The 21,810-nt window shown below is 39.9% G+C and overlaps 1 protein-coding gene across 11 annotated transcripts in view; it reads left to right on the top strand.

Moving 5' to 3' along the window:
- The window catches only part of gtdc1 (glycosyltransferase-like domain containing 1), a 197,051-nt gene that overhangs the window by 8,967 nt on the left and 166,274 nt on the right, over positions 1-21,810 (top strand). The window contains exon 2 of one of the 11 annotated variants that reach the window (XM_060929244.1): positions 12,936-13,016. The exons of the other annotated variants lie outside the window; for them this stretch is intronic. The gene's annotated coding sequence lies outside the window, so the exon portion shown is untranslated. The remainder of the gene's footprint in view (positions 1-12,935; positions 13,017-21,810) is intronic. 11 annotated transcript variants of the gene reach the window in all.

Below are 21,810 nucleotides of genomic sequence, written 5' to 3'. Positions count from 1 at the left end.
TTGTTTTTTTTTTATATATGAAAGAACGTCCCTTTACACACTCATCCAGAAGGGTAATTTTGCACAAGGCCGTCTGTCTGCAGCAGAAAAAAATAAAACAACAAAACGCGTCTGGAAAAATCCCAAGGGAGTCTGGAGCCAGATTCGTGACGTCACCTGCGGAAGCGCCAGCAGGCTGCGAGAGCTTTGCACGGTTTCAGTGCACAGCCTGTGTAGACCAAGCGCTCCCATTTCTCTCTCATTGTCCAGTCTTTTGGGAAACGATGAGTACTAATCCCATCAAGATTGGTGTTGCTACACCCTCCTACGATACATCTGTTAACCATTTTAATAATTACGCGATAACGTTGAAGAAATTTGCAGAAAACCACCAGGTCGTTTTCTCAGAAACAAACCAGCGCTGACATAGGGCCATTATTAAAAAATGTTCTGTTTCCGGTCCACCGGCCGGGTGAGTACCGTTTGTGCGGGTGAAAATTTTTTTTTTAACGCCGGTTTTTCGACATTTTTTTCGGGTTCGTAAATCTAAAATCAAACTTGACATTTGCGCATTCCCAGGGCTTTCCACTAAGGCTCATACTAGCCAGCCATGACAAATAAGTAGCCAGCCGGGGGAGGGGGAGTAAACACAAAATCAACTCCTGTGCATGCAGTTCCCAGGATTAAGTGTATTTTCCACAGACCATTTATTTATTCGCTTTACTCAAATACAAAGTAAAATGGCAGTAAATCTTCTTTCTTTTCTTGCGTATTGCATCATGAGGCGTTCCTGGCTTGTAAATCTCTTATTTTCGGTGCATGACACATTCACGCAACCGACAACGATAACGGTCTGCAGTGGTGGCTACACAATTACACACTCGGCGAACATTTCTCCATTTGTGTATGAAAATACACTCCAACCACTCAGTTTGGGTTCATTTACAACCAACGGTGTCTTTTGATGCCAGCACGTAATTGAACAAGAGAAGACTGGTTTACTGGAGACAAAATAAGCGTCATCTCTGCTTCTGTTCCCTCCGACACACTACTGCCTCCACCGAGTGCGCGCGCGCACACACCGCATGTCGGGGCCGCGGATGAGTTACTCTCTCCTGATCAACGAAGTCGGCGGGGAATTTGTGGTTATCGGTACAAACAGCGCGAATCACAACTTAAACAAGTGCGGTTCAGTTTGACATTATTGTCAGTCCGTTAGATAAACATTTAATTTTATTAAAATCGAAAATTAATATTTAAGATATTTTTTGGGCTTTTTTTTTTCACCTTTATTGGATAGGACAGTGTAGAGACAGGAAATGAGCAGGAGAGAGAGACGGGGAGGGATCGGGAAATGACCTCAGGTCGGAATCGAACCCGGGTCCCCGGATTTATGGTATGGCGCCTTATCCACCTGAGCCACGACACCCCCGAAAATTAATATTTAGAGCCTGTGGGCTACAAAAATAAGTCATTAAAGTAGCCGGCTGGACTTAATTGTGTGGCCGGCAGCCGGCGCTTGTGGAAAGCCCTGCATTCCACGCAGAATATAGAATCGAATCAGCTCTGCGCATGCGCCGTGCGGCACAAAAAAAATGGCAGCCACCATGAAGGAAGGAGATCCGGAGTTTTCAAACATTCGCTTCAGTGTGAAATCGCAAAATGGTATTCTAGCGAACAACAAACTAGTAAAGATTCAGAAAAACAAATCATTCAGTGATCATTTTAATAGTGTCATTTCATCCGAACGAGGCCTAACGCTCGATTTAGAACTACAAAAAGTCCGTGTGTCGGACATTTTAAGTACCTTTGTAAAAGTTTTGCAAATGTTGCAGTCAGCATTTAAAATGCTAACTTAAAGTTTTTGTACAAGTTTCAGTTGATTAAACCGTCATATTTTATTAAATGTGTCTGCTTTTGTGATAAAAAAGTACTGAGGCCAAAAAAAAAAAAATAGTGTGTTTCCGGTAACATGAAATACTAAAATAAGGTCGGTAGGTAGGAAAGTTTTTTTTTTTTCTTAATTTTTTTTTATTTTGTTCGAAAAAATTAACACAAGTAAACATCTTACAAAATAGTATTTTGGCACAGAATCCTTTATACCACACATCATAATAAAATAAGTGTTTTAAATCTTTAAACGAATAAAAAAAATATCGCGAGAGTTCGAGTTATGATCTACGGAAGCGATATTTCATGATATTTTCATGTAATAACGTGAAAACACCTTATCAAGAAATAACGTGAAAATAACGTCCTAGGCTAGGCTACTTCCATTAAAAGCAGACGGCCGAGCCTAGCCTACTGTAGAACTTGGGTCGAGCAAAAACATGGCTGAATCCTGAATGACTCCTATTTGTATAAATAGGGGACTACATAGGCGGCAAAATGTAGTGTTTTTCCCTACCATGGAAGTGCACTTGTATACCGAGGAGGAAGCAATTTCTATTACAGCCTTGAATGAGGATTCAAAATGGCGGCTCGGCTCAGTTTTGCCTTCCTCCTTCAGTATACGAGTGCGCTTCCATGTTTATGCAGGAGGGCGGATAGAAGTGGCGAAACATTTTACTTTTTATCGTTTCTTTCACAACTCGAATGCGTTGAAACAAAAAATTATGACAAACTAACGCCGCTTACACTAAAATATCGAGGGAAATTTGTAATAAAAACTTTACGGTCGGCAATTTCGACGCGGAAATTCTCGATCGGTCGGGTTACCGGAAACACACTATTTTTTTTATTTGGCCTGAAAGAAAAAGCAAACACAGCATTGAGATTTCTTATCCATCCATAAAAAAAAAAAATCCCTCCCTCCCTCCCTACTGAAAATTTTTATGCTCACCCAATGGACAGGAAACGGATTTTTTTTTTTTTTTAAAGGATGGCCTTGGATTCAGAAGGAGGCGTCCCACATGCGACGTCACGAAAATCAATGTTTCCCAGGAAATCCAAACGGCAAGTTTTTTCAGAGGCGGACCAATTCGCCTCAAATGGCTTGATTTCAACTGAATTTTTCTGGTATTGCGCAAGATAAAAAAAAAATTGCACAAAATGCAAAATGTGACAGATATTTGACCAAAGTTTAATATAAAATAGGAGAATTACATTGATCTCGCTCCTGAATTTACCCGTGATATGCACTTTAAGCGTGAGTGAGTGTGAGAGAGATGTAATGTACAGTTAAGGCCAATTTATGCTGACAACGCAGTCTTCGCAGACGGTGTCGCAGATAACGTCTGCGTAGCCCCCCCACCTTCGCAGACGCTCTGCGCGCACCTCCCAAAAATTGTGACCACCGCAGAAGCCTCGCAGACAGCGTCGCAGACAAGAGGGCTCTGATTGGTCCACTCTACGTCCGCTGTACACACACTTCCGCTTCCCTACTTTCCCAGTTTGGTTTGTTTTCACGACCGCCATTTTTAAAAACACGAGCGAAGATGGAGCAGCACGAAGAGCGGTTGATCGAGGAAGTGAGGAAGTACGGACATCTATACGACTCCAGTTCTAGTCATTATAAGTAACCGGAGGATAAACACTCCACTAACCACACCCACCAACTACTCCTAGTGATTTCGCGCCCCCTTGCGTTGTGCCGGTGAATAACATCGCGCACGCCTATTACTCCCCGCTCAACGATAAATTACAACTGTCTGCGAAAAGCTGTCTGCGAAAGCCTTGTCGCAAGAGCATGCAGAGGCCCTTAGAGAGAGAACAAAAAAGTTGCAGTGTTCGACATTTTACGGTTTCTCTTCAGGTTAGTGATAGGGACTTGATCAACAGGAGTAGCAAAATTAGTCCAGTTAAAACGAGACGGCCTTTCGATTTCATAAAATTTAGTTCCGTCTGAAACGTGGTCATTTTGATAGATGTTTGTTTCTGGAACATCTTACAAAATATCAGGCTGGGAAGTTATTTAATTAATTCGATTCCCGAGCAAATAACGTGCATGAAATCACCCGCTTTGCGCAGTCAAGCAGACAGAGGAAGTCCGCGTGTGTGTGTGTGTGTGTGTGTGTGTGTGTGTGTGTGTGTGTGCATGCATGCGCAGGTTTACCTTTGAGCGTGCACTGACAGTTCCATCATTCTGTCGCTAAACGAACAGCTGATCACACCGAGGTGCTCGCTGACCGCCGATATTTATTTATTAGTTTGGTCCTGCGTTTCCTTTCCTTCGCATATAACACAACGTCTTTTCTTCTCGCTTTCTTTCCGTTCCTGTAGTCGGTCTTTCACGTTTCATTCGCACACTCACGTCCTCCATTTTTCTCTCCCGTTTCAAATTTATATCCCACAAATGCCTTGTGCGAACAGGGAAAGCCCACCCACCACATCATGCATGACGTAGTATCTTGTATAGCGTCATGGTGAAGCAGGAAAAAATAGCGGAGAGTTTTGGGCCATGTGGAGATAAATTCATTAATTGTTCTATTAAAAAAAAAACTAATAAAATTGGAAGTCTGCGATTCGAATTCAGTAGCTTTCGGTCCACTAAACAAAAATAATTGGGTGTCGGGAAAATTCTTTTTACGACCTGCACGTGAAAAATCTGAAAGACAGTCTACCTGTAACCAATTTTGAAGCTACAGATGTGTATAAAAATCTGCTCCTGGGCAATTCCATGTAAATGTCAACCTCACCATGCAAAAATAAAGCAACATGTAATACATCAAAACCACTCCCAGAGATCTCACCTAGGCCTGTATTTTACAGATGTGAATAAGTTGAACCAATTTGTAACCAACCTAATATGTCACTGTCAGTCTTTCTTTCTTATAATGTAAACCCCAAGCTAAAATCAACTTTGATCATGTACAATTCTATATTATTGCCACAAGCCACAGAAATGTATGCTAAAATCCACAAAACAGCAAAACAATAGCCATCCTAAATATTATTTAAGAACTTTGATAGTTTTAGCTGATATTTAGAGAGTTTTTCAAAGGGTTATGGTGGTTAAATTGCTGATTTTCTAAACATATGCCATGTCTATTTCAGACGCGTCACATCCATAACGGAATTTCGTCACATCCATAACGCTGACTTTTCCTTCCGAAACTGCATGAAATACAAAATATTTTAAACAAAGATTTTTTAATATTCACCTTGGACCCCTCTATCAAACGGATATCTCCATTTCGACATTAGGTTTACGATTTCACAGAGTTTGATAAAAATGTACAGTCACCCAAGAAAAGTGATACTTTTTCTGTCACATCCATAACGCATCTTTTATTGGCGTTTTCTGGCATGCCCTAGATGTACTATGGGAATTATTCTTGTTCTATCACTTCTCCAGTATGGTACAGCCTTAAAATATGCAACACCTGTTTAAATACTGGGAGACAATAAAACATGCACTGGGTCATTTGTTGGCATTTTGAGTTCAAGTGTCACGTCCGTAACGCTGGAATTGCTCTCTTTGCAATATTATTTTTTTAACAGTTATTCGCCGAGGTGACGTGAATATCGGCGAATAACAACCGAGATGAAGTCGGGCCACTGATATTCACCGAACCTGAAGTGGATAATTGTTTGAGTAGAAGTACACAAGTGATTTTATTTAAAAAATAATTTATTTCAGACTTCATAAGAGGCATGCAAACATAACAGCGTAGGCTTGTCACTTATCTACCCCGAGTCACATAAAATACTTTTGTTTAGAAATCGATAAAATAAATCACAATCCCGCCTTACCTTTGAATAGTTTTTGACCAAACTTCGTAGCATCTTTAGTGTTATTTTCTTTCATAAGTGGTAATTATTTTTTTCGCGGTCCGGTTTCCATCAAATCCTGCGCTCTGATTGGCTGGCGAGCGGGTCCGTATCCTACAATACGGACCCCAGTTACGGACCTCTGGCGACTCGCTCGGTCACAACAACAAACATAGTAGCAATTTTTGTCAACATTAATTTTCGCATTTCTCAGGAGAATAGCATTAATTTTACAGCATGGATAGCGATAACGACAGTGTTCACAGCGAAAGCGAGTTTTACTACCCTGAGGAAGAAGAAATAAAAGAAAACATTTCAGGAGAAAGCTAAAAACCTCTAACTGTTGCTAACGCCGAGCAAAAACATGGCTGAATCCTGAATGACTCCTATTTGTATAAATAGGGGACTATGTAGGCAGCAAAATGTAGCTTTTTTCCTGCCATGGAAGTGCACTTGTATACCGAGGAGGAAGCCATTTGCATTACAGCCGTGAACGAGGATTCAAAATGGCGGCTCGGCTCGGTTTTCCCTTTCGGGCGCTCTCGTTTTCTGTTAGAATTTGGTAAAGAAAAAAATAAATATATTATTTACCAGCTTAAGGTCGGTCCGTATGGTGAAATACCGTGACCTCGGCCTTGAACACTGACCTCGACCCAGAGGGCCTCGCTCAGTACTTTCAAGACCTCGGTCACGATATTTCACCATACGGACCTCCCAGCTGCTAAATAACATATATTTCTTCCTCACTTAAGGCGACGAAGCAATCGGCCGCCATTTTGCCGAAATGCTCGAGGTGACGATCGAGAAATAATCTGAATCTCTCGACCAATCAGCATGCATGATTTTCTATAATCACCTGTGTATTTATGCTAATGATGATTGCTACACTCACTACCGCTGTGTTATATTTATCGAAGAGAAGGGAGCGTGTGTAAAGTCATGGTATATACCGTACACAGTGTCGATATTCACCGTTTTGAATTTTACATAATAATAAGTAAAAATAATAATAATAAACTTTCTATGGAAGCATTGTGGGCACAGTTTTGTAAAAAGGCCCACAGGGTAGCAGTTTAAGTGCGAATACCATGATGTGTGTATGAGACATGGATTAAAGTAATCAGTTAGTTCTTGGATGCTGTGACACTTCACACAAAAAATAGGCAGATCAAGTGAAAATTCAAGGCAAGTTTATTTATATAGCACATTTCATACACAATGGCAGTTCAATGTGCTTTACAGAAGTAAAAACAAAAACAGTATACAATGGAGAAATAAAATTACATAAAATTTTATTTTTATTCTAAAACAATTAAAAGAATAAAAAGAATTAAAAGAAAATAAGAATTAAACAATCGTAGAAATAAAATAATAAAATAAAGTAGAAATAGGAGGAGAAAAAAAAAGGAAACCAGCAGAATAGAATAAAGAATAAAATAGAATAAAGTTAAAATTAAAGTAAATTTAAAACATGCAGAGAAAGTAAAAATTATAATAAAAAAAAAAGAAGACAATATTAATAATTTAACAGAAAGCATCTGAAAACAGCTTGGTCTTTAACCTAGATTTAAAACTGCCAACAGCAATCCAAATTGCTTGAAACTGCTGTCATTGAATTCAGAGCTGAATGCAGAACAACGTACTTCTTACAGAATTCACGTCTGTTTATCCGTTCTCGAGATATTACAAATCAAAGATTGAAGAAACGGCAAACGGTAAAAACCAGTTCTGCAAATTAGCATTTAATTCGTACGAATGATTCTAATTAGGTAAAAACGTTAAATCGGGACACTCTCTTCTTCAGAGTTTCACCAAATGGCTTTATTTGTGCAATATAAAGCTGATCTGAACTCTCATTTGTACATCACAAAGAAGGAGAAATCAGTGTTAATTATAAAATCTGCATAAATAAGCACTGAAAGTCATTCACATCTACCATTCGCTATCAAAATAAAAAAGAAATAAAAGATTATTTCTAATCCCCTCTTTGTGCCCTGTAGGCCTTTGTGTTTCCAAGTAGTGCCGACTCGTGTTTATATTAAAGAATATAAATGATGATTTTGATTAATATTCACAGCTTTCAAAGCGAACCTCGAAAAACCTGTCTGATCCACATCCAATAAACAATTCCAGTTAATTAAATTTAAATCGACGCCGTGTTTCTGACTTTTGTTTTTTTTTTTAAATCTCATTCTGACCACTAAGATCTCAATTTTAGGGGTGTTCACACGGCACATATTTGCATCGATGCTGCACCGATGTCTTTTGTTGCGATATATCTTACACCGGTGTAAATTTTGTGGAGCGTTCACACGTCACAAACCTGCTTACTAGAGAGAAGCGTGTTAGCACCGGTGCAGTCCCACTTGCGTTCACACAGCAGTTTTTGAAGCGTGTCAGCACCGGTGCAGCCCCACTTGCGTTCACATGGCAGTTTTTGCGACCGTGTTATACGATAGTAATAATGCGGAAATGGAATATGCGCATGCGTGAAAATGCACTTCCTTTTCCTGGTTGTCATGGCATCGCCAAGCGCCGGGAAAACAACGTGGATGAAGACACCAGTGTTGCCAGATACTGCTGACGTTTTCCAGCCCAAAATATGTTCAAATCCGCCAAAATGCACTTAAAACCGCCCAATCTGGCAACTGGAAGACACGCAGTTCTGTTGTTGTTGATATTCGCCATTTTGGAAGCGCAAAATACCAGGATGCAAATTATGCAATGCCCGTATGTAATGAACTCTCGTCACGCGTAGCGAGTCTACCCCTGTAGCGTTCAGACGTCCCATTTTATATCGGTGCTGCCCCGCAAACTAGCATTTACTCCAGAGTAAATTTCTTAAACCACCTCCCGAGCAGGGTTAGATTTGCACCGGTTTAAGCAGCTTTCAGGGGTGACACCGGTATAACTTTGTACCGTGTGAACGCTCTACCGGGGCAGCCCCGGTGATGCACCGGAGTAAAAGTTGCCGTGTGAACACCCCTTCTGATGCAAAATTAATCCGACTAAAAGTGAATCACTTTCCGTGCTTGGAATCGACTCCAAAGCTTTGAATCTTTTGACTCTTTGGTTTCAATTCATGGAATCGGGGAGTCGACTCTTTTTGGGGTCGTCGAAGGATTACTTGATGCACGACATTTATTTAAATAGAGCATAATGCTGCATCGCAACACGTCATAATCCACGCAGTCCATGACAGGAGTTCATGTTTAGTCTTTTTTTTTTTTGACCCATCAAGTTTTCATACAAAGTACTGCCATTTTGGCCAAAGCAACACAAGGTACTCTTTTCAAACCAGACAGGAAACGATAGACACATGAGAAAAATGACCACAATAAGGTATGACGGAGCTTGAAAAGCAGATAAGCGAGAACAACTCACTCCACACGAGCTGCATGATTCATCCTGGGACACTGCGCTTCCACTGGTTCTCACACTGACCACAAAAGAACGACTGCAAACTGAAATGTTATTCAGATGAAGATCACGAGGCCGACTGTGTACTGTCATGTAACAAGTTCCCGTACTTTTATTTTTAGGAGGTTTTCCTGCTTTAACATGCTCATCCGTTTCCATTAAATGTGTTTTTAGTGTGGATATCAGACGCTCGCTGGCCGTGCTGTGAAAACTGTTCATGCAGACGCTCATCTAAGTTTCCAAATCTGTCATTGCTTAACTCTTGAATATTTTCCATCATAAATACTATCATTAAAAAGCTCATCATTTCTGCTTTCCAAACAAATCTGCTCAGTACTTTGGGAGTAACGGCAGGTTGAAGTCGGTACAACAGAGTAAAAACTCTGTGCTCGCGTGACGTCGGGAAACTGCCGGCGCTTTACTTTTTGAGTCACGGGAAAGCGCTCAGGTTCTCTCTCCTGATCGGTTTCCGACTGGATTACTCGTCAATATCAATCCTAACTTTTATAGCGATGTTCTCTCGCTCTCACTGCTTCTGATGAAGGATTCGGAAAAAATTTCCATCTCCTAGTTTAGATGTTCTGATTCACGCGAGACTCTGAAGTGAGTTTTCGTAGCTTTACCTACTTATTTTTTCAAATCAAACTGAGTCATGTGAATAAATAACTATTTTAGAATATAACTGGAGTTGTTTCGATGAACAATAATGTGAACACCCCTAGAGCGTTTTAGTTCGAGAGACAGGCAATGGAGATTTATTTGTCTGGTCAGAATTGAAAAATTAGGCCTCGAAATGACAAATGCGTCCAGAACCAGGAGAAAATGTGCAGAGTGTAATGACGTCCGTCACCTTGGATGAGCTTGAGTGTCTGGTTTGTTCGAGATGCGCAGTCATCTGATACATGTCATGAATGCAGTGAGTGATCCGTTATGTAATGGCGCCTTGTTAAAGCAGATACGCAGAACCATGGCCTGACTTTCGTTTATAAACGCCTTCAGACCTCAAGAATGGCACAGGAGTAGTTTTAAGCGCTAACAATAAATCTAATATAGTGATTTTTAATGATTAAAGTGATTCATATAGGTAGCGGTCTGAGAGGATGACCTTGATGTCTGTAACGTCACAGCAGGAAGTCAGTCTATCGGTCTCATCGCCATTTCCGCTATACTAAAACACAGAGCTGACTGCAACTCCGATCCTCCATTTTGAGCTAATTTATCGCCATGCCACGCAGATGTGTTGCTGGCGGGTGCAGCAACACGACAGAAGGTGGATTTACGTTGCATTCACGGCCCAAGAATGTTCAAACTGCAAAGATTTGGACGCGTTTTGCGAGAAGTTCATGGGCGCATTGGGTGTCTACGAAGTGGTCTCTCCTCTGCTCTGCACATTTTACTGAAGACTCGTACGACACCTCTGAAACACCCATCCTGTTTTAATGAGAGTCAACCCACAATCAATGAAGTCAAATCAGTCTTAGTTGAGCGAGTAGGTAACGGTATTTCTTACTTTCACCGTAAATGTTTATTTATATGACTTTGGTCTATAGCTGTAAAAGGTGTCGGCCTTAAAACCGGTTCCCGCTGTGACATCACGCACTCAGGGCTGGCTGGCTCAGCGGGGCAGCTCCAATGCCAACTTTGTGGTCGATTTTAACTCTCAAATACAACCCCGATTCCAAAAAAGTTGGGACAAAGTACAAATTGTAAATAAAAACGGAATGCAATAATTTACAAATCTCAAAAACCGATATTGTATTCACAATAGAACATAGACAACATATCAAATGTCGAAAGTGAGACATTTTGAAATTTCATGCCAAATATTGGCTCATTTGAAATTTCATGACAGCAACACATCTCAAAAAAGTTGGGACGGGGCAATAAGAGGCTGGAAAAGTTAAAGGTACAAAAAAGGAACAGCTGGAGGACCAAATTGCAACTCATTAGGTCAATTGGCAATAGGTCATTAACATGACTGGGTATAAAAAGAGCATCTTGGAGTAGCAGCGGCTCTCAGAAGTAAAGATGGGAAGAGGATCACCAATCCCCCTAATTCTGCGCCGACAAATAGTGGAGCAATATCAGAAAGGAGTTCGACAGTGTAAAATTGCAAAGTGTTTGAACATATCATCATCTACAGTGCATAATATCATCAAAAGATTCAGAGAATCTGGAAGAATCTCTGTGCGTAAGGGTCAAGGCCGGAAAACCATACTGGGTGGCCGTGATCTTCGGGCCCTTAGACGGCACTGCATCACATACAGGCATGCTTCTGTATTGGAAATCACAAAATGGGCTCAGGAATATTTCCAGAGAACATTATCTGTGAACACAATTCACCGTGCCATCCGCCGTTGCCAGCTAAAACTCTATAGTTCAAAGAAGACGCCGTATCTAAACATGATCCAGAAGCGCAGACGTCTTCTCTGGGCCAAGGCTCATTTAAAATGGACTGTGGCAAAGTGGAAAACTGTTCTGTGGTCAGACGAATCAAAATTTGAAGTTCTTTATGGAAATCAGGGACGCCGTGTCATTCGGACTAAAGAGGAGAAGGACGACCCAAGTTGTTATCAGCGCTCAGTTCAGAAGCCTGCATCTCTGATGGTATGGGGTTGCATTAGTGCGTGTGGCATGGGCAGCTTACACATCTGGAAAGACACCATCAATGCTGAAAGGTATATCCAGGTTCTAGAGCAACATATGCTCCCATCCAGATGACGTCTCTTTCAGGGAAGACCTTGCATTTTCCAACATGACGATGCCAAACCACACACTGCATCAATTACAGCATCATGGCTGTGTAGAAGAAGGGTCCGGGTACTGAACTGGCCAGCCTGCAGTCCAGATCTTTCACCCATAGAAAACATTTGGTGCATCATAAAACGGAAGATACGACAAAAAAGACCTAAGACAGTTGAGCAACTAGAATCCTACATTAGACAAGAATGGGTTAACATTCCTATCCCTAAACTTGAGCAACTTGTCTCCTCAGTCCCCAGACGTTTACAGACTGTTGTAAAGAGAAAAGGGGATATCTCACAGTGGGAAACATGGCCTTGTCCCAACTTTTTTGAGATGTGTTGTTGTTATGAAATTTAAAATCACCTAATTTTTCTCTTTAAATGATACATTTTCTCAGTTTAAACATTTGATATGTCATCTATGTTCTATTCTGAATAAAATATGGAATTTTGAAACTTCCACATCACTGCATTCCATTTTTATTTACAATTTGTACTTTGTCCCAACTTTTTTGGAATCGGGGTTGTATATATTTTTTTATTCCCATTTATGCAGCATACAAGAGTCAAGGATAGAGATAATATCCACTCAGAAATGTATTTAAAAATAAAGGTTCTGCATATCTGCTTAAAAAAAGAGTTCCGTCGTAGTAGGAGGAAGAGTTGGTGCTTCAAAAATTAAAAAGAAGTGATTCATCATTTAAAATGATCCAGTTAATCAGAGCAGAGGAAGCTGAAAGGTTAATCGATGAACAGAATAATTGTGAGGTGCAGCCTTGCATTACATAATACATGGCAGCTTTCCAACAATTGTGCACCCTTTTTTTTTTTTTTTAAATTGCGAATCTCTTGTGGTTTTATTTTACTGTATTCTGTAGGTTGCCAAGATGAGTTGGTGTATTAATGCGTGTATTAGAAGAAATGTACCAGACAGATAAATATCAACAGCAAAAACGTTACTGTTGAAGGGCTGCAATGAGTAACATCCAACTGCCATGGACTCGCCTCATTCTTCAGAGTGTGATCTACCTCTTTAACTCAGTGTCAAGAAAATCTTATTTCTCATGTTTCACTGTACAGGGTGTCTGAACCGACAGGAACGTGTTGAGCAAAATCTGGAGGAGGAAGTAAAGATCCAGTGGCTGAGGAAATGTGCAGAGTGTAAGGGTGAACATGTAGAGCATGTGTTGTAAATACAACCCCAGTTCTTAAGAAAAAAAAAAAAGTGGGACGTTATGTAAAACAAAGATAAACAGAATGTGATGATTTGCAAATCATGGAAATGCTGTATTTCATTGAAAATAGTACAAAGAGAGGATATATCAAGAGTTAAAACTGATAATTTTTTTATTTGATTTCTTATATATATTCACAAACTCATTTTGAATTTGATGACAACATGTTTCAAAAAAGTCGGGACGGGGGCATGTTTACCACTGTCTTGCATCACTTCTGTTATCAGATATCATAGGTTCGGACTGGATGTTATAATGTTGATATATCGTGCTAAATTATATTACAATACGAGTTTCTGAGATATCGCAGGTTAGTGCTGGACGATATGATGCTATAATGTTGATATATCGTGCTAAATTATATTACAATATGAGTTTCTGAGATATCGCAGGTTAGTGCTGGACGATATGATGCTATAATGTTGATATATCGTGCTAAATTATATTACAATACGAGTTTCTGAGATATCGCAGGTTAGTGCTGGACGATATGATGCTATAACGTTGATATATCGTGATAAATTATATTACGATACGAGTTTCTGAGATATCGCAGGTTAGTGCTGGACAATATGATGCTATAACGTTGATATATCGTGATAAATTATATTACAATACGAGTTTCTGAGATATTGCAGGTTCAGGCTGGATGATATGATAATTTATGTAACGATACACTTTTCTGAGATATCGCAGGTTAGTGCTGGACGATATGATGCTATAATGTTGATATATTGTGATAAAATATATTACAATACAAGTTTCTGTGATATCGCAGGTTCAGGCTGGATGATATGACGCTATAACGTTGATGTATCATGATAATTTATGTAACGATACACTTTTCTGAGATATTGCAGGTGAGGGCTGGACAATATGATGCTACGATGTTGATGTATCGTGATAAGTGATGTTACAATACGAGTTTCTGAGATATTGCAGGTTAGGGCTGGACAATATGATGCTATAATATTGATACATCGTGATAAATGATGTTACAATACGAGTTTCTGAGATATCGCAAGTTCATGCTGGACAATATGACGCTATAATGTTGATATATTGTGATAAATTACGCTATGATACAATTTTCTGAGATATCGCAGGTTCGGGCTGGACAATATGATGCTATAATATTGATGCATCGTGATAAATGATGTTACAGTATGAGTTTCTGAGATATCGCAAGTTCATGCTGGACAATATGACACTATAATGTTGATATATCGTGATAAATTATATTACAATACAAGTTTCTGAGATATCGCAGGTTTGGGCTGGATGATATGATGCTATAATGTTGATATATTGTGATAATTTATGTTACGATACAATTTTTTGAGATATCGCAGGTTAGGGCTGGACAATATGATGCTATAATATTGATACATTGTGATAAATTATGTTACAATACGAGTTTCTAAGATATCGCAAGTTCATGCTGGACAATATGACGCTATAATGTTGATATATCGTGATAAATTATATTACAATACGAGTTTCTGAGATATCGCAGGTTCAGGCTGGATGATATGATACTATAATGTTGATATATCATGATAATTTATGTAACGATACACTTTTCTGAGATATTGCAGGTGAGGGCTGGACAATATGATGCTACGATGTTGATGTATCATGATAAGTGATGTTACAATACGAGTTTCTGAGATATTGCAGGTTAGGGCTGGACAATATGATGCTATAATATTGATACATCGTGATGAATGATGTTACAATACGAGTTTCTGAGATATCGCAAGTTCATGCTGGATGATATGACGCTATAATGTTGATATATTATGATAAATTACGCTATGATACAATTTTCTGAGATATTGCAGGTTAGGGCTGGACAATATGATGCTATTATGTTGATATATTGTGATAAATTACGTTGCGATACAATTTTCTGTGATATCGCAGGTTACGGCTGGACAATATGATGCTATAATATTGATACATCGTGATAAATGATGTTATTTCTGAGATATTGCAAGTTCATGCTGGACAATATGACGCTATAATGTTGATATATCCTGATAAATTATATTACAATACATGTTTCTGAGATATTGCAGGTTAGGGCTGGATGATATGATGCTATAATGTTGATATATCATGATAATTTATGTTACGATACAATTTTCTGAGATATCGCAGGTTAGGGCTGCACAATATGATGCTATAATGTTGATATATTGTGATAGAAAATTGTATCATAACATAATTTATCACAATATATCAACATTATAGCATCATGTCATTTAGCCCAAACCTGCGATATCTCAGAAAATTGTATCATAACATAATTTGAGATATCGCAGGTTTGGGCTAAATGACATGATGCTATAATGTTGATATATCGTGATAGAAAATTGTATTGTAACATAATTTATCACGATATATCAACATTATAGCATCATGTCATTTAGCCCAAACCTGCGATATCTCAAATTATGTTATGATACAATTTTCTGAGATATCGCAGGTTTGGGCTAAATGACATGATGCTATAATGTTGATATATCATGATAATTTATGTTACGATACAATTTTTTGAGATATCGCAGGTTAGGGCTGGACAATATGATGCTATAATATTGATACATCGTGATAAATGATGTTGCAATACAAGTTTCTAAGATATCGCAAGTTCATGCTGGACACTATGACACTATAATGTTGATATATTGCGATAAATTATGTTACAATACAAGTTTCTGAGATATCGCCGGTTCGGGCTGGATGATATGATGCTATAATGATATATCGTGATAATTTATGTTACGATACAATTTTCTGAGATATTGCAGGTTACGGCTGGATGATATGACACTATAATGTTGATATATTGTGATAAATTATGTTATGATACAATTTTCTGAGATCGCAGGTTTGGGCTGGATGATATGACAATATAATGTTGATATATTGTGATAAATTATGTTATGATACAATTTTCTGAGATATCGCAGGTTTGGGCTGGATGATATGATTCTATAATGTTGATATATTGTGATAGTTTGTTACGTTACAATTTTCTGAGATATCGCAGGTTCGGGCTGGATGATATCACGCAATACTGTTGATTCATCGTGATATGATGTTACAATACGAGTTTCTGAGACATTGCAGGTTAGTGCTGGACGATATGATGCTATAATGTTGATACAGTGTGATATTTATGTTACGATACAATTTTCTGAGATATCGCAGGTTAGTGCTGGGTGATCTGATGCAATAATATTGATACATCGTGATAAGTGATGTTATAATACGAGTTTCTAAGATATTGCAGGCTAGTGCTGGACTTTATGACGCAGTAATGTTGATATATCGTGATAATTTATGTTACGATACGAGTTTCTGAGATATCGCAGGTTCGGGCTGGATGATATGACGCTATAATGTTGAAATATTGTGATAAATGATGCTACAATATGAGTTTCTGAGATATCGCAGGTTTGAATGAAGGGAAGCCAAATGTTCAGGAAGCATCTTTAACGATAACGTACAGAGTAACGCGAGTTCTCCAGCCAGCTGTCGTCACACTCTTGCTGTTGTACTGAACATCAGGTGAAACATGGCCGTTTCAGTCTTCAGTGTTATTACACATACGGGCCACTCTTTCCATGGAATAAAAACATGTATTCTGTTCCCTTCTAATGGGTTTATTGATGACATGCAGTATCGTTATCATATCGCTTATCCTCCATGTATTACGCCACTCTCCCCAATAGAGAATGCGCGTGCAATATTGTTATAATATCGCACGTTGTCAAGACAACATGACGTCACAGGTCAGAGTTCATGCGAAGATCCAATGACAGTTTTTCTGCTGCACACGCACAGAATAATTTCTTTGTCCGCCGGGAAAGAGAGAAGACGGGGTTAATCCAGTGCTACTGCTAGAATTAGCTATGCTACAATTAAGCACTAAATAAATAAACTGAAACTGAAGACGCGTTGAACAACCAAAAGGCTACCAAAACTTCGTTATATATTCTTCACGTATATTTACAAGAGAAAAACATACCAACGGACATCGAAGAACTGGAAAAGAGACACATCGGAGACATAAAACTGACGATTTGTAAACAAACATGGCTGTGAGGTTTGCTTCATTAGAAGCGGAAGGTTTTGAGAGAATTTTGGCTGCCAGGTCGCTCTGCTGTGTGTGTAGTTGTTGGTGTTGATTCTAAAAGTAACTAAGTAAATTACACAGGGGAAATAATAATAATATTCGGCTTGACTGTGCTAGCATTGTCCTTCGCTAACACTACGCCCGCTGGAAGGTAACTGGACTGCCTTGCTAACAGCACCGAGTTGTGGGTAATCTAGCGTTGGCCTTTGCTACTGCTACTGCTACACCGGCTGGAAGGTAACTGGACGGTCACACTAACAGCACCAAGCCATGGGTAAGCTAGCGTTGACCTTCACTAATGTTACTGTGACACTGGCTGGAAGGTAACTGGACTGCTGTGCTAACAGCACCAAGCCATGGGTAAGCTTACGTTGGCCTTCACTAATGCTACTGCTACACTGGCTGGAAGGTAACGGGACTGCTGTGCTAACAGCACCAAGCCATGGGCAAGCTAACGTTGGCCTTCGCTTATGCTACTGCTACACTGGCTGGAAGGTAACTGGACTGCCACACTAACAGCACCGAGTCATGAGTAAGCTAATGTTGGCCTTCGCTAATGCTACTGCTACACCGGTTGGAAGGTAACCGGAATGCTGCCTCGCTAACAGCACCGAGTCGTGGGTAAACTAATGCTGGACTTCGCTAATGCTACTGCTACACTGGCTGGAAGGTAACTGGACTGCCGCACTAACAGCACCAAGCCGTGGGTAAGCTAACGTTGACCTTCGCTACTGCTACTGCTACACCGGTTGGAAGGTAACCGGAATGCTGCCTCGCTAACAGCACCGAGTCGTGGGTAAACTAATGCTGGACTTCGCTAATGCTACTGCTACACTGGCTGGAAGCTAACTGGACTGCCTCGCTAACAGCACCGAGTCGTGGGTAAGCTAACGTTGGCCTTTGCTCATGCTACTGCTGGAAGGTAACTGAACTCCTGCGCTAACAGCACCGAGTCACGGGTAAGCTAGCGTTGGCCTTCGAGAATGCTGATATGAAGAATGTGTACGTATAATAATAATAATGTCTGGCTTTTTTCATGGTCCATCCGATATATTCCGTTCAGCTACTCGTCTTCGACTCGTTCAATATCATGCTAGCTGAACGGAGTATATCTGATATACCACGAAAAAAAGCCAACCGATATTATTTAACAAGCGCACAACTGTGTGTTATTCCTTAAACACATCACGCATCGTAGGAATGTCCTCGAGTGTAGTGATATGACAAAAAATGTCCTATCGCCTGCCCCTTTATGAGATCCAAACTCAAAAATAACACATGTCGATATTGGATCAGAGAGACAGGGTCGGTCCTTACTGAACATGTTGATGTGTTTACGATTGCCTTCTGTTTAGAAATGTATTTATTTACTTATTTGTGTGCGTTTTGCGATCTGCTGTGGCCTACTGTAGCGACCGTTTCTCCACTTTAAGGAAGTGAGCAGGCATGCATTTGACCCGAATATAAACCGAGCTGACGTTTTAGTGTTTGCGAAGAGGAGCATTAAAATGATATTTCATTCTCCGTACTGTATTATCGCATCTTCGCTAATCCACCCCATACTCTAGCATCCATCGGTTTGGCCAAATCAGATTCCACTTCCTGATCACCGCTGTACACGTCCGCTCTTGTGCGAGTGTGTAGCGATTAGCATGTACAGTTAGGTCCATAAATATTTGGACAGAGGCAACATTTTTCTAATTTTGGTTCTGCACGTTACCACAATGAATTTTAAACAAAACAATTCAGAGGCAGTTGAAGTTCAGACTTTCAGCTTTAATTCAGTAGGTTGAACAAAATGATTGCATAAAAATGTGAGGAACTAAAGCATTTTTTAAACACAATCCCTTCATTTCAGTCATTGGACAAATTAAATAATTGTAAATAAAATGTTCATTTCTAATACTTGGTTGAAAACCCTTTGTTGGCAATGACTGCCTGAAGTCTTGAACTCATGGACATCACCAGACGCTGTGTTTCCTCCTTTTTAATGCTCTGCCAGGCCTTTACTGCAGCGGTTTTCAGTTGCTGTTTGTTTGTGGGCCTTTCTGTCTGAAGTTTAGTCTTTAACAAGTGAAATGCATGCTCAATTGGGTTGAGATCAGGTGACTGACTTTGGAATATTCAAGAACATTCCACTTCTTTGCTTTAATAAACTCCTGGGTTGCTTTGGCTTTATGTTTTGGGTCATTATCCATCTGTATTATGAAACGCCGACCAATCAGTTTGGCTGGATTTGAGCACACAGTATGTCTCTGAATACCTCAGAATTCATCCGGCTGCTTCTGTCCTGTGTCACATCATCAATAAGCACTAGTGACCCAGTGCCACTGGCAGCCATGCATGCCCAAGCCATCACACTGCCTCCGCCATGTTTTACAGATGATGTGGTATGCTTTGGATCATGAGCTGTACCACGCCTTCATTATACTTTTTTCTTTCCATCATTCTGGTAGAGGTTGATCTTGGTTTCATCTGTCCAAAGAATGTTCTTCCAGAACCGTGCTGGCTTTTTTAGATGTTTTTTAGCAACGTCCAATCTAGCCTTTTTATTCTTGAGGCTTATGAGTGGCTTGCACCGTGCAGTGAACCCTCTGTATTTACTTTCATGCAGTCTTCTCTTTATGGTAGATTTGGATATTGATACGCCTACCTCCTGGAGAGTGTTGTTCACTTGGTTGGCTGTTGTGAAGGGGTTTCTCTTCACCATGGAAATTATTCTGCGATCATCCACCACTGTTGTCGTCTGTGAGTGTCCAGGTCTTTTTGCATTGATGAGTTCACCAGTGCTTGCTTTCTTTCTCAGGATGTACCAAACTGTAGATTTTGCCACTCCTAATATTGTAGCAATTTCTCGGATGGGTTTTTTCTGTTTCCGCAGCTTAAGGATGGCTTGTTTCACCTGCATGGAGAGGTCCTTTGACCGCATGCTTTCTTCACAGCAAAATCTTCCAAATGCAAGCACCACACCTCAGATCAACTCCAGGCCTTTTATCTGCTTAATTGAGAATGACATAACGAAGGAATTGCCCACACCTGCCCATGAAATAGCCTTTGAGTCAATTGTCCAATTACTTTTGGTCCCTTTAAAAACAGGGTGGCACATGTTAAGGAGCTGAAACTCCTAAACCCTTCATCCAGTTTTAATGCAGATCCCCTCAAATGAAAGCTGAAAGTCTGGACTTTATGTCCATGTCCATTATATAACTATAACTTGAATATGTTTCAGTAAACAGATAAAAAAACAAAATTTGTGTCAGTGTCCAAATATATATGGACCTAACTGTACATGTTGGGGCGTAATTACAGCCCTGCTCTTCTTTGATGATTAGCGTTCACACAAAGCCTGGGATGTAGCGAATGACGATGACAACGACGGGACTCGTGTCTTCTATTAAATGAAGGAGAAGTCACTTTTCTGGGCACTTTGCTCCATTTGAGAGTTTAATCCGTGGAAAATGCGAGCTTTTCCATCCGGGCTCTTATAACACGAGATCAAAAGGGTTTGGAAACGCGCCGTGCGTTCTTCCTTCAGCATACTGAACCTGACAGAAATGTCAGTGTCAGTCTGAATGAGCTGGTTTCAGGAACAAATTACTCAACGCTTTTTTTTTTTTTTTTTAAACAGGGCTTACAGTACTGTTTTAGTTGATTGAGATGCCACTCAGCACGTCTGGGGGTTGATGTCAACGCATCACTGCGTCACTGCTGTAGAAAAGTTTTCTCGACCTATTTATATCAAGGCTGACATGACGATCATGAGTTTTGGCGAATCGTAATCTAGATCGAAAGGAAAGCTTCATAGAGTCAAAAAAATCCTTGCGAGTTCTCTGTTGTGCTCAAGTTTCAAGTAAATGTGTCCATGCCCATGCGTTTCTTTTCAGGGTCAGAAAGTGCACGCACTGTGATTGGGGTTATTACACACATCAGCCAAAGTAATAGCTGAAATCGTGATGTCATGGATCTCAGTTTGACGGCACGACACGAAACCTGCGTGTTTGTAGTGCAGCGATTTGGAAATAACGCGTGGCGAGAGCAGTACTCAAAACAGGATTCACATTTTTGTAAAGCTGTTCTTCACTCGTCATACACACATTGGCGATTCAGATGCGATTCAAGTTGGGAAGAGTTAACATGACGGCATGATCTTTTTTTAACCTTTATTTAAAAAAAAAAAAAAGCATCACTTGTTATTTTAAGGAGTTTCTCGGAAAACTATTTTGTTTAAAATATCTGGACACACTCGCAACAAGACTTTTTACTTTATGACCGTGTGTGTGTGTGTCATCATGTGAAAAAGAAAGCACACCCTCTTCCAGTTACATGGTTTTTCCCAATCAAGACCTAAAAAAAAAATAATAATAATAATAATCATCTGATCCTTACCAGGTCCTAAAATTATGCAAATCTAACCCCAGGTGTAAAGCAACACGCGAGAGATTCCACCATGCCGTTATTTATTTAACACAAATTAAGTGAAAATGCAGAATCCAATGTGGTGTGAAAAAGTAAGTACACCTCATGATTCAATAGCTTGGAGAACCACCTTTTGCAGCAGTAACTTGAAGTAGGG

This window comes from Neoarius graeffei, chromosome 9, assembly GCF_027579695.1.
Source record: "Neoarius graeffei isolate fNeoGra1 chromosome 9, fNeoGra1.pri, whole genome shotgun sequence".
NCBI lineage: Eukaryota > Metazoa > Chordata > Actinopteri > Siluriformes > Ariidae > Neoarius > Neoarius graeffei.
This window is presented reverse-complemented; position numbering and strand designations above follow the sequence as displayed.